The sequence below is a fragment of the Stegodyphus dumicola genome, chromosome X2, assembly GCF_044657685.1.
Source record: "Stegodyphus dumicola isolate Sdum_Otavi_A_Nest chromosome X2, ASM4465768v1".
NCBI classification, from domain to species: domain Eukaryota; kingdom Metazoa; phylum Arthropoda; class Arachnida; order Araneae; family Eresidae; genus Stegodyphus; species Stegodyphus dumicola.
Window position 1 is genome coordinate 43597315 of NC_140781.1, and position 13676 is coordinate 43610990.

The 13676-nt window shown below is 32.8% G+C and overlaps 1 protein-coding gene across 1 annotated transcript in view; it reads right to left on the minus strand.

Annotated features, from left to right (window-relative positions):
• Positions 1–13676, minus strand: part of LOC118188829 (putative polypeptide N-acetylgalactosaminyltransferase 10) — a 202697-nt gene that overhangs the window by 102130 nt on the left and 86891 nt on the right. The gene's annotated exons all lie outside the window — the stretch shown is intronic.

The following is a 13676-nucleotide window of genomic DNA, read 5'->3' on the forward strand; positions in this document are numbered from 1 at the left end:
TTGACAGACAGATGACAATTTTAAAACCTTCCTTAAGCAAATTAGTCCAACCAAATTAACCAACTTGCAGCCAGAGCCACAAAATCATTCTGCGTGCATTTCCCATCGTTAATCATGCCCTTAGAGAAGAAAGATCGAGCTTTACTGTTAAAACGATTTTATCAAAATGGCAGCAAAAGCTTAGCTGCATTGCGTGAATATCGTCGTTTAAAGGGATTGCGAAAACAGCTCATGCCGAAGAATGGTTTGAAGAAGATTTTTATGAAATTTGAAGTATTTTTTATTGCAGAAATCGTTTCCCCTTAGTCCATATAACATATATACCAAATTTCCTCAAAATTCAATAAGTAGAACAGGTTTTAGATGGGTTTGAATACGGTCACTTTAATTATTATTAATCAATACTGTAAACATAAAAGCAAAGTTAGCGTTGGGTTATGAAATTTTAAATTATTACTTGATGAAAATTTCGAAAGCCTTGCTTCAAACCTCTAAAGCGAAATCAAAATCAAAACCTCTACCTGAAGATAAATGATATTCTGCTGTGTTATTCCAATCAGTCAACACTAACTCACTTCAGCTCAATATGCTAGATGTTTTTACGCTCTGTGCAAAGCAAGTTCAGTCAGGACATAGTGAAATAATAGTGAAATATAAGTACATTAATAAGGATATGTACGCAGTACGAGAAGATGGCTACTAGTCTCTGTAATACAATGACCGTTCGCTTAGCCGGAGAACAGAAATTTAAGATGGGATATGCGTAACCCTAAATAGGTGGATCACTTTTCAATTCAAGTGAGTGACATCCTATATTTAATCTTCAATAAGAAATTATGAGAAGTTGGCTAATAGCTCCAGGGATAGCTTGTTCATAACTCCATGGGGTAGAGTTATCGTCTTAGGATGAGAGATAGCCATAGATGAGATTTCACAGCTCATCTTTCGAGTCTATGGTTGGTTTCGTCCTGGACGACGCGGAATGTTGAAGGACAAGTTTACCCTTCTAAATGTTTTATATGTTTAAAAATGGAAAGATTTGTTTCTACCGTTTATTAAGTTTATATTCTGCAGCTCTGCGAACAAAGCTGCCCCACTACATTAGCGAAATTTCTTTATCTTTCTTATGTCAGTTTCTTAGATAAGATGCCCTTTCGCTAACGCCTTAAAATAATATTGCAATAAGTTAAGCTTACCTTATTAAAATAAAATTTGGATTAGCAATGGAAACTGAATAAATAAAACTGATATTCACGAAATGAAAATTTATAAAGCCTTATGTTATTATACTTTAACCATTTAACTGTATTTTTAATCAGATGAGCAGAAAAAGGTAATTTTTTATTAGGATTTCATAAGCAGTTTAGCTTTAAAAGGTCTTAGCTTCAATATAAATGTTCTTAACTACAGAAGTTAAACATTTACAGCAATTTGTATAGGAAGACTTCTGAAAACTTGTACCACTGAAAGTTAATATTTTATTCATAGACAGGTGCTAAACACACTCTCTCGCACACACACACATATATATGAGAATAAAAACCATAGTATTTCCAAAAATAACTTTAGTAAAAACATTTATTCGAAATTTTGAATTTACAAGCATTTTCTCGCTTATTAGAAGTCTATTTTTATAGATATAATATAAAGCAAGGTGTGATAGATGGACGAAAATAGAGCTGATATGGACTGTATTTTACTCCAGTATTGTTCACAGATTGGAACTGTGTAGAATTTAAGAACATGAATGCGGGAACGTCTGTAACGGAGTAAGCAAATTCTTCTAGCGCTTATAAATGGCGTTAGGACAAATCAAGCGAGTCGCAGAAGTTAAGTCGGTAAATCAGTAAATCGGTTTAGTGAGTAATGTATTAGAAATATGCATATTATAATTGTTTTTATGTTAACCTCAATGCAAAATTCAATATTATCATTAACTGCATTTTATACGTATTTATAATGCTTAATACCGTGTTTGCATATTGTAAACCCTGTCCAATTTAATGTAGAACTTAACATTCTTCAACCAGTTAAATTTGTCAATGTAAATCAAGCAAGAATTTATTTATTTTATCTAAACTGTTATTTTATCTTAAATATCTTAACTGTCATTCTCCCTTTCCGTTTTCCAACCAGAATGCTAATTTTTAGTTCGCGAGTATTCAAATGAGGTAGAAAGAGATAGTCTGGATGAAGAAAAATGAAAACAGCTCGGAGAGCATTGCTGCTACCCTTGCATATTTAAGGTGTTTGTTGAAATATATTTAAGGTGATATATTTAAGGTGTTTGCTGCTACCCTTGCTGATATATTTAAGGTGTTTGCTGAAATATATTTAAGGCGATATATTTAAGGTGTTTGCTGATACCCTTGCTGATATATTTAAGATTGTTTGCTGAAATATATTTAAGGAGTTTGCTGCTACCCTTGCTGATAATTTAAGGTGTTTGCTGAAATATATTTAAGGTGTTTGCTGCTACCATTGGTGATATATTTAAGGTGTTTGCTGAAATTAATATATCATTTAAAGAATATTACATCATTGACATTATTACAATTACTTCGGGAAGCCTTGGAGAAGTAAAAGGTAGCCCCAACTCCAATTAACAAAATCTTTGTGTTAATAAATAATTTTGAAGAAATATTCGGTGGAGAGAACACTAGTAGTTTAATTTAAGTATTTTGAGATGTATATTCGAGGAATTTTACTTTGTGGTGGTTCTTGTTGGCATTTGGTATTTAATCCTTTTTCTGTATTTTTATTCGCATTTTAGTATTTGGCATTTAAGTAGGATTACATATTTTATAATTCGTAATGCTGCTTTATTGGATCTACTTGCCTTTAATCGTGATACCTTGATTGTATGTACTCTATTGACCAGCTTGACAGCGTTGGAGTCTCTTCTATCTGCAAATCTCAAATTCCTTTCCTTATTATAAGTTTAGGACCTTGTGCTATTTTTATTTAGTTTTGACTATTTTAGCGTCTACACTCTTATTTCGAGTCTAAGTTCGAAAGCTGACACTTTTCGATGGAGGTAGGCTCATCTAACCGGGTACTCTGGTGTATTACCACTAGCAAGAAAGAAAGAGATAGCATTTAAAGAGAAGTTTCAGATTGTTTAATCACAGCGTATTACGCCTGCTAAAGGCTACGTTACTAGTTGGAATTCTACAACAGCAGTCTGTCTTCGGTGTGCTTTATTCTTGCTAAGAAAGCTTGTCATGCCGGTAGAGGTTTGAGCCAAATTGCGCGGTATATATTTCTGTATAGTCTTTGCGCAAACTTAAGATTTAAATCCAGTTTAATTTGAACTCGTTACTTTTGGGTTACGCCATAAATGGTGGCTGCTTTTGCAAGCACAAAGAGTGCGCTATTTTAAACTATTGAGTCCTTAATAAGAAGGTCATTTACACCTTTCCTACGTTCTCTATTTTCTTACTGGACATAGAGATAGGTCGCTTAGATCCATATGAAGTCTCGATATAGTGTAGGCCTCCCAAGAAGGTAAGACTCTACGAGTAATTGTCCAATACGGGATTGTAGGCGTAAAACAATATCTAAGAAAAATTATTTAATAGCCTTATAATGCAACAAAACGTTCTTCTGAAGAGTATTTATATTACTTCATATATACAACGCCACTCCGCCTAGTTTTAATCAAATTTTTACATCGGGTTTGTGCTTTTGTACATATGATAACAACTATGGCTGAAACGTTTTCTAGTGCATTTACTCACTTTATATTATTCTAGATATCCAAAATTAGCTGGAGTATCCAGGAGGAGAATTACATACATTATCTTCCCGAGTTTTGATCATAACTTTAATTGCTTGTTTCCCCTTGAGTATATTCTGGGATTTATGACTCATTCTGCAAACATTTTCCAGAGCTGTTCCATACAAAGTGAACTTAACTAAGCCCATGTGCTCGAAAGAGCACATTACGAGACTTATTTAACTTATTACATAATTATGCAACCGACCTTAAACTTTTTGCGATTCGTGGATTAGGGAAAATAAATCGGAAGTTTCGTTAAATGTTATTTCCATCTGATTCCGTTTTTGAAGTTCCCTATCCTGCTTAATTTACCCTAGCAACATAAAGTTTTCTTAAGACTACCAGAAATGTTTCGTAAGACATTTTTCGTAATATGTGTATGTCAAACAGAAAATTTTATTGTTAGCTTATTTGAATACCATACAAAATGATATTAATTTAACTTAAGTCACACCATCAAAGTACAGTTTAAACAATTTGCAAATAATAAAAATTTGACTTCTCGAAATACCTGACTATGTTTTACATGAATATTGAAAAATCTGTGATGTTTCCGTTATACGACTTCTCCATTTTCAAATGTTGGACATAAAAAAAATAAACATTAGGTTATTTGGACGTAGTAAAGAATATTCTGTTTGCCAAATGGAAGGGATAACTTTGTAGAGGAGTTTCTACGAGACGTTGGCTCGCATTTGCATTATACTCGTACATCAGGAAATCCACTATAACACATATGCAATCAACCCGTTTGCTGGAATTTGAGGCCCGCTCGAGCTACCACTATTTAGCGGTTTTAACGAATAGGCCATTGATGGGCCTCAAAAAGGTATAGACTTTAATAACGTATCTTTTCAAATCTAATATTATTTCGAAATAATTAATTTTTACAAATTAGCAATTTAAATAAGTATATTACTACTGTTAAAAAATAGAAGCTGTTTATAAAAATATTTGTTAGTTGTACTTTACCATTTAACTTCACTAATTTTCTTTTCGTATAATATAAGTCATTTTCCCCTTGTCTGTTGGCAGCATTAAAATTAACGAATGTATCTCAGAATCTAATAAATACGCATTTGTGCTTTTTTATAACATTTCTGAACATTTATTGACAAAACATTTTCAGTAATTGCTAGGGTCAGCGTCGCTAACCACTATCCTGGTTGGGATGTTTCAATTGAAGTTGGCCCACCAGCGGCCGAGCGGTAAAGTCGCTGAACACTGGTAGTTCGGTCCGAGGTTCGAATCCCGCGAACGGGCTGGCTGCATGGGCGTTTTCGTGGTTTTCCCCATGTGTAACGTGTATACGAGCCAGTTTTCCTTAGAAAGTCCTCCACGAAGGCATCCCTCCCCTTAGGCAGATAGCCCTAGAGGCTTTACCATAATCACACACACACACTCAATTGAAGTTGAAAAGCTGTATACTTTATTGGGAGGCAAAAGTAATAGAAGCTGATATTAACATTTTTATGTTTTTCAATACATTAATTAAATTTTTCATAAAAGTGTACTATTTCTTAATTTGAACTAACGTAAAATCATCTATTAATTCTTGATCTTACCTTTATATGAAATAAATTATGCAAAAGAACATTCAGTGTTCTTAACTTGGGTAAATAATTCCTCTCCATTTATTTCCAAAACACTTTTTTCTGAACAGGATGTGTAAACAGTAATGAGAATGAAGCAGCAATATCTACCGAAAATTAGCCAATTATAATAAATATTAATAAGAGAAATAATTTTTGGGCTATAAAAATGTGTATAATTTTACTTCAAGGATGAAATATCAATAGTTTGAGTTTCTGTTGAGCGGTCTTGAGTACTCGAAATTATTATGATTTAATTGACATCAGACGCTAAAATAATTATATAATTTATTACTATTTATATCAACAGCAATATTCTTTGGCAGTACTTAATCTCGGTAACTTCATGAAATAATAAATCGTGACCGTTAGGGGAGATAAAATGAAATAAAACTGTTGCTTTGGGGGTCTGCTCTCAAGCAGAAAAAATTGCATATAATGATTTAGATTAAAAAATATGTGTTTTGCAAATATTTGCATGAACTGATAACAATAAATATGCTTACTATACAGAAAGATTTCGAATCTGAGTCAGTCTTTTACAGTGATTCAATGCAAAATCCCGTTTCCAGACTAATAGCTCTTCTGAGCTAACGCTCCTTTGGACTAAAATCCATTTATTAACTGAAAAAGGATGTAAGCAAAGAAGCCATTCTCATATATCACCGAGAATTTTCATATTGATGAAAAATCATCAATTAATTCTTAATCAGTTTCATGTGTTTCCTTTGTACCTTTTGTTTTATTATAAGCAATAACATGCTAATTCAGAAGTCAAACAACAAAAATCATGTTTTCAAAATTTTCACAGGACTAGTTTCGATGGTTTTACCGAACCACCATCCTCATCTGCAAAACCGCAAATGAACAAGATAGAAAATAATGATTAGATGAGATAAGAAAGCCTGGACAAGAATAAGCAAGTGGCGCCATCTGTTGATGAAACCAGAACTAAAACATAATTTCTTTAAAGGTCGAAGGCAGAGACGGATTGGAATTAGGATCGTTAACTAGAACAGAAAGATTTTTTTGAATGTTAAATGCCTCTAGAAAATCCAGTTCTGCAATGGAAGATGCTTTTTGAATAATTTTGGTAGCAGAAAAAGTGAAAGTGTGATTTTCGGACCAATAATGGTGAGCAACAGAAGACTCCTGTGTTTCGTTTTTTCTAACATATGCCTTATGTTCCTTGACGCGAAATTTTAAGGCTCTCTTAGTTTGGCTGATGTAAATTAAACCACATTGGCAAGGAATCCTATAAATATCCCAGGATATCATATCCGGAATGAAGTCCTTGAGTATGGAACTCGGAATTTTATTGATGGGAGAATAAACAACCCGAAAGTTATATTTCTGCAAAATATGTGCAACTTTATAGCTAATTGATGGGAAGAAGGGAATGACAACATAATTTTTATAATCTCCTAAAACAAGAGTGTGCCTTTTAGTGTGTTGACATGAGAATTTTTTAACCTTTTTTTTTTTTTTTTTTTCGGCGTGTTATTGTGTCTTAAGCAATAACATGCTTTATCAACTCTATTTTTTCCAGGATTACCACGTTTTAATCGTTAATCTTTTTTTTTTTTTTTTCTAATTTTGTGAAAGTTCTACACTATTGATAACCAGGTAATTGTAAATTTTCTCTAAAATTCTATCGTCCAGTGTGAATAGCTTATGGGAGAAAGAATACTTTAATGTTAGCAAGTATGCTAAATTTTTCTTTTGCACCACTTACAACGACTCACATGGTTCATCCATTAAACGCATTAACCGTTTATCTGAACCAGTTTCATATGTCTCATTCTATTATCAAGAAAGCATCGTTCGCCCATTCTTTAAATTGAAACGCGTAGTAAAAGAAGAAAGCTTACTAGAAAAGAAACAAAAAAGAAATAACATTCTTTCGGTAGTAAGCCAAGGGAATACTAAATTTCTACCCATGTTCTAAGAAATGTGCCGTGAATACTCTCCTAAAAGAACATTACTACAACTAGCTGTGCCCTTAAAGAAGGCGAAAAGAAAGCATTCTTTCTGAATCGCAAATAAACGGATTTATCTAAAACTTTCAGGGATGGATATAAGAAAATATACGTGCTCTCAATAAACAGCCTTTCATCACAAACACGGAGAACTGCGTAATGAAGTCACGTCAGCTAAACGCGAGTTAAGACGTCTTATTTTAAATGCGAATTTTACTTTATTCACTCACTTTAAAAGAAAACGTTTCCAGCATCTTTGAGTTTTTTCTTTACCTGTATGAAGCTTGAAACTAAAGGTAGATAGATAAGTTGGTTCTAACAAATATTTTCGCCTTTTGCTTGCTAGTGGTTTCTGATGAGTTTTGAAGTAAAATGTTTTCTAGTTCTTTTGGAAGTGAAGAGTTTCCAGTGAATTCCGAAAAACTGTAATTCTTGATTTGTACCACGTTTTTGATTTTGTCCGTGGAACATCAGTGCTAAAAAACATTCTTTCATTTTTATGCCATGTCTAACATATGAAACATAACCAAAGTTTGGGGAAGATTCTGCATCATGCCTTCGGGGACTCAAAATGGGGCAAAAGACTGCAAGAATAAAAATGCACAAGAAGTTTTTCGTCTAGCAGACACATTTATTTTTGTTTATGGGGAAAATATTGCAATAATGCATAGAAGAAAAATTGTTTATTTATTTGTTTTTGGCTCCATCTGTATGTCCTTGAAGGCAGAAAATTAAATATACAGAAAGTATGGATACCTTTTGTAAGACCGTTTTCCAAAAAAAGGAAAATCTAGTTATGATATAAGTTGCCTTACAAAGTTTCTGATTGAATTTATTAAAAGCAATGCCTTCTCGTCTTTTAACCTTCCTGTTTATGTTAACTGACCATAATGTAAATTATATGTATGAAAACAGGAAAATTTTTAAGAAAGACAATTTTGCATTTTATTCTTATTTAAGTTATTAAATCGAAATTCGGCACATAACCTCATTGGAGTTTTTTCTATGTAAAATTGATAGGAAATCAAATTATGTTGCTAATACTGGTTTTACTAGGGGCAGTAATTAAAATATTAACCAAGAAAGAGTTTTATTTTAAAATTATTTCAATAACTTATAAGGTATTTCTCCCGCCTTCTTCGCATGCCTTCATGGTGTGGCGGTCTGCACGCTGGGCGCGTATTCCAGAGGTCCGCGGTTCGATTCCCGGAAAAGGCGTTGCTTATTTTTCATCTTTCCTGCTTCGAAAGCACGTAATGTCTCTAAAGTGGCGCCCGAACTAAAACGGTGGTGGATGATGATTCTCCACACCCAGAATTTGGCGATTGGGTCCCTTAAAAAACACCCAGTCGCTCTTTAAAAGGGGGAGTATATAAGGTATTTCTCCCGCCTTCTTCACATGCCTTAGTGGTGGCATATTTTTCATTTCTCCTGCTTCCAAAAAATACCTAATGTCTCTACAAACTAGATAATTTTATACAATTTATCAATAATTTAACGCAGTGGTTGTAATTTTTTATTTAGTAATTTGTTATATAAAACTCACATTCTATGAAGAATGCGTATGAATTCTTTTTTCTAAATCGTTTTGCAAAAGCAGCAACAGAAGTTTTCTCGACTACACGAAAAGAAAATATCGATGAGAATTCGCTGTATCAAATTGACCTGTTAATAGTTAAATGAATTTACATGTTATCCATATTTATGTGAGGATAAAACGCTCCAGGTTTAGTTTAATGAAATGCAAAACGAAACTGTGTTAGAAAGACCTACTTCGAATTTCGGTCATGGAGTCTCAGTGCTAATATATTATAGAAATTAATTTATTATATAGAAACTATACATAAAGAATTAAAAAATAATTTCAGAAGATAATGAATTTTATCGGAACACGTAATTCTTTAACTTTAGAGTTTTTTGAAGTGTAAGCAACCTTTTTCATTGGATTCTGCGGTCTTATGGTACACATAATTGAAAACCTTTCAATGGAATGCACTCGCTGACGCTCATTGCAAATACCTCTTACGATGGGCATAGTCTTGGGACCCCATTGAAACCCCGAAGAAGGCATAGATTATTGCAAGTCCTTGCGGCATGGGGAGACTTAAAATTTTATCAAGCCGAAAGCCCTAACGAGAGGTTAATGGTACAGGAAGAGGTAGAAGACACTCACATCCGTCTCTCAGGGTATGATATTTCAAAGTTGGAACTGAGCTTCCCCTTTCGCGGGTATATAATGCAGATGCTCTCTGTTGTGTATCCTGATAAATGTTTTCTGTAAAATGACGGTTAAATGACCGATAGTCTCAGCCATAATTGGCGGAGGCTTGTAAATTATCTGGGCATTGGATGGAAAAATAACGATGAATGAAATGCCAAAAGAATGTCAGAACTTGAGCATAGAATATTGGGAGAACATTGTTTGACATACTGAATACAAATGTTTCCCACCGGGCTAGTCAAAATATCCTTAAATAGTAAATTTATAGACCTATTTAGTGCGTTATCAGTAGTAAGGAATGGTGTCTTAATATTGACCTTAATAATTATTATTAAATTAATTATTAAGGTCAATTAATATATAATTAGTAAGGAATGGTGATTTAATAGTAAGAAAATATTTAGCTAACACCTAACAGAAATTCTTGTTGATACTCATAAGAATTCCAGGTTTTTCTGAATATTCTTGAGGAAGTCAGAGGAAGCTTCTTAAGAAGTTCGTGAATATTTTTTAGGAATATCTTATCAGTTTCTTGAGGAATTCTTAATAGTTTGCGCTTATTCTTGTTTGAACAGACACATTCGTCATGAAACCTCAGTACATCACAAAAGCGTAGCCTGTATCCGATTGATTTCATAAGCAGTATAGCGACGTTTCAATGCATAATTTTTATTATCCAAACATGTTTTAGATGCGACAGCAAATGATTCACTTGCATGTGAAGAATTTGTCGTTAAATACCTTCAAATGTCAAAGAATTCAGTGATACATTATAAATGTTGTGGTATATAATAAGATGATTTCACTACGCACCCGCACGTCTTAATTAACTGCAAGCAGAAGCGATCGTTCGAAGTGATCATACTTGTTGCTGTAAGTTTCATCTTTATTTAATAGTTATCGGTAATTGCTCTATATCACTAATAAGTATACAGTATAGCCACCTCTTATCGATTTTTATTTAAGTGTTGGGGTACATAATAAGATGCTAAAGTCTTTGGTAATACATTATACATAAAATATCAGTATATATATTTTGTATCGATTTTTGGTACAGTGATATTTCCCTCGTCACTTCGTTATCATATTAGGTGTAATGGGTATAATGAGAAAGTGTCATACCTCGTAGGATGACGAAATATGATATGAATAAATCATACGATGTATGTTCACATAATTTACCCGTAGTCAGACTGCTGATTCTACTGAGCTAATTTTGGAGAGGCTCTTATCTATTTGTCAGCATTTATGAAATATGATATGAATGAATCATACGATGTTAAATTCAGATGATTTACCCGTAGCCAGTTGAATATTATCTATTTGAAAAAAAAGGAAAAAGCATGGTCGTCTTCTGTGACTCCAGAACTGCCTCAGAGGCAATAAATAAAGGTCAATAAACACTTGGACAAGATATTCAGCATCAACTGAGGAAAAGTGGCAATCTTAATAAGAATTGCATTTTACAGTGGATGCCTGCTCACGCTGGCATTCCTGCAAACGAAATCGTGGACAGGTTTGCAAAGACTCAAGAAATCCAATCTATGGTAATAATAATCAATTACTGTTGACGATGCAGATGCCATCGCAAGGTATGGACTTAGAGGAAATACCATGTAAAGAGACTACCAGGTTTGTGAAATTTAAGCTGATTGAGACATCACGTTATTTTTAACTTAATTATTTTATGCAGTTCTCCATCCTTAATTATTTCTTTCATCCACCTCACCAGAAAGCAAATCAGGGGGTTGTTTAAATAACGAACGAAAGTGTAATTTAGAGACAGAATTTTGACAACACACCAGAAAAGCAGTCTTTCTTGTAAGCAACCCACCTGTCTACTGATCTAGTGTTGTTCGTATGAAAGCATTTATATTCTCAAGGCTCTACAAGGAGTGGGGATAAGTTTTGTTGAGTTTTAGTTGTTTTATAAGACGTAGTGTTTAATCAACCTTTAGTTTAGTTTTACTTCTTGTCTGTGTTCCTCAGAGTCCTAGACTTCAAATTAAATTGCGAAAAACTTTCACATTAAATAAGAAATAGTTTAAAGAATCAGTTACGATTAACCTTATAATCAATTAATTATTTTACAGAATAAGCGAGATAAAAACTGAATGTATGTAAAATGGATGAAACTCATCGAACTTGCATAGCCAAGAGTTTCAAATTACAAGCTGGAGTTGTCATAAAATATTTGCTAAAGTATTTTTGTAGATTATACTTATTCTGTTTTCAATACTGTTCCAAAGATTGGTAATTAAAGTACGTATTCATTATGTTGGTATTTATATTCTCAAAATGAAGTGGACGCTTATTGATTTAAAAAAATATCTTTGGAAAATTAGATATCACTGGATAAAAAATCTTGATGTGTTTCATGCATTCCTGACATTAAGCGTATTTATTTATCGAATTTTTGGTGCGTGATATAAAAATAGCAATAAAATAAAAAAGTTAGTTACAGTTTCCAATTTAATTAAAAGTTATGTTTTCTAATGTGAAACTCTGGGGTCATATTACATATTGTTGTATTGAACTTAATTGATTGTTCTCAAAACTGAAATTTTGGAAACCTAATTTTAATGGCAAATTTGGTCGGCAATTTTGTACAGCATCTAATTAAAGCATATAATTAAAGCATCTAATTAAAACTTCAACATACTGCAAGAATTATTTCTCAGGAAGTCATGCAATAAAGAAGAAGAAATAAGAATGCAAGTTATATTTTAGTTATTTAGAAGGGAGTTTATGATGAGATCAGTTTTTGTAACTGGGACAGTGATCGCGTTCAAAAGCTACATCACCAGTTTGTAACATAAAAAATTAACGAAAATTAATTCTTTTAGGTGAATGCGAAAATGTTTTTCTTATCAAGTCTTTCAGGAAGGTGTCATTCCTTTCAGGAAGATAGATCTAGGATGCTTTGCCAATCCTAATAAATCCAATCCTAGTTTAGTTGTTTGTTTTTATTTGGGATCCCATTTCACTGGTGTGCTGTGAACCTTATAAATAAATCTATCGTTAAATTTAGCTAGAATAGTTAAGTCAAATAACGGTTTTAAATCTCAAGGCTGAATATTTAAGCATTTTAAAAAGATGGGGTATGTATACCTGGGAAATATTCACAAACAGGAATAAAAACACTTATTATATAATCATAAAACGGGCTACTGTATGTCATTGCATATTACGTTAAATCACCAGCAAGAAGTAAGTTGAATATTTTGATTGTACTGTTTACTTAAAAGAAAATTTTAGCATTTTTTAACATTCCATAACCTTAATTTAACCAGTATTTTATGTTTTGTATCATTACTGTCACTTCTTCCTTCCGGTTTCTCTCCAGAATGCCAATTATCTCGCATTTATTTAAACAGAGAATTTTAGATTTTAAGACAGAGTGTTCTGCCTCTCGAGGCCACGTTAATAAGTTGCAACTAGGTCAGATAAGATTTGTAGTCTTCAGCATTGCATTATTATTGCCGTTATTTGAATATCTGCGCGCTGGTTAAGTTTGTGAGCCAACTTCGTGTTAAATTTAATTGTATAGTCTCTTTGAATACCAGCTTATTTTAAATTTGATCGTATTGTTGCTTTAAATTACATCACTACAAGTGGTTGGTTACATTAATGCAAGAGTTATGCATTAAGGTGCAAATTCTGATTTAATAAAAAGGTTTATTTACCTTCTCAGCTCTGAGTCGATAACGTTTAGACTTACCTATAATTCACTGTCAATTTATCTAAAATTTGGTTACAATTTATGTCAACTAAACGGACTAAAATTTATAATTTGAATCAGTCGATCATGTAAACTTTATAATATGGCAAGTCACAGAAGCTCGTTAAGTAATATTTTCATGCAAAATTCATGTTTCCTTATATTTACACCACTGTACATATATTATGCAATCGAATGGCTTACTTAATGAAAAAGAATATCTTGAATATTTCATCGTATTTGCATTTTTAAAGAAATGACTTCTTCAAATGTAGAAAAACAACTTTTGAGAGGGAAAGGAAGTATTTTTGATAATTTATGCAGCAAAAATGCATCCCGGACTATTTTAATTTAAAAATGGAGTAAATGTATCACGTGGACG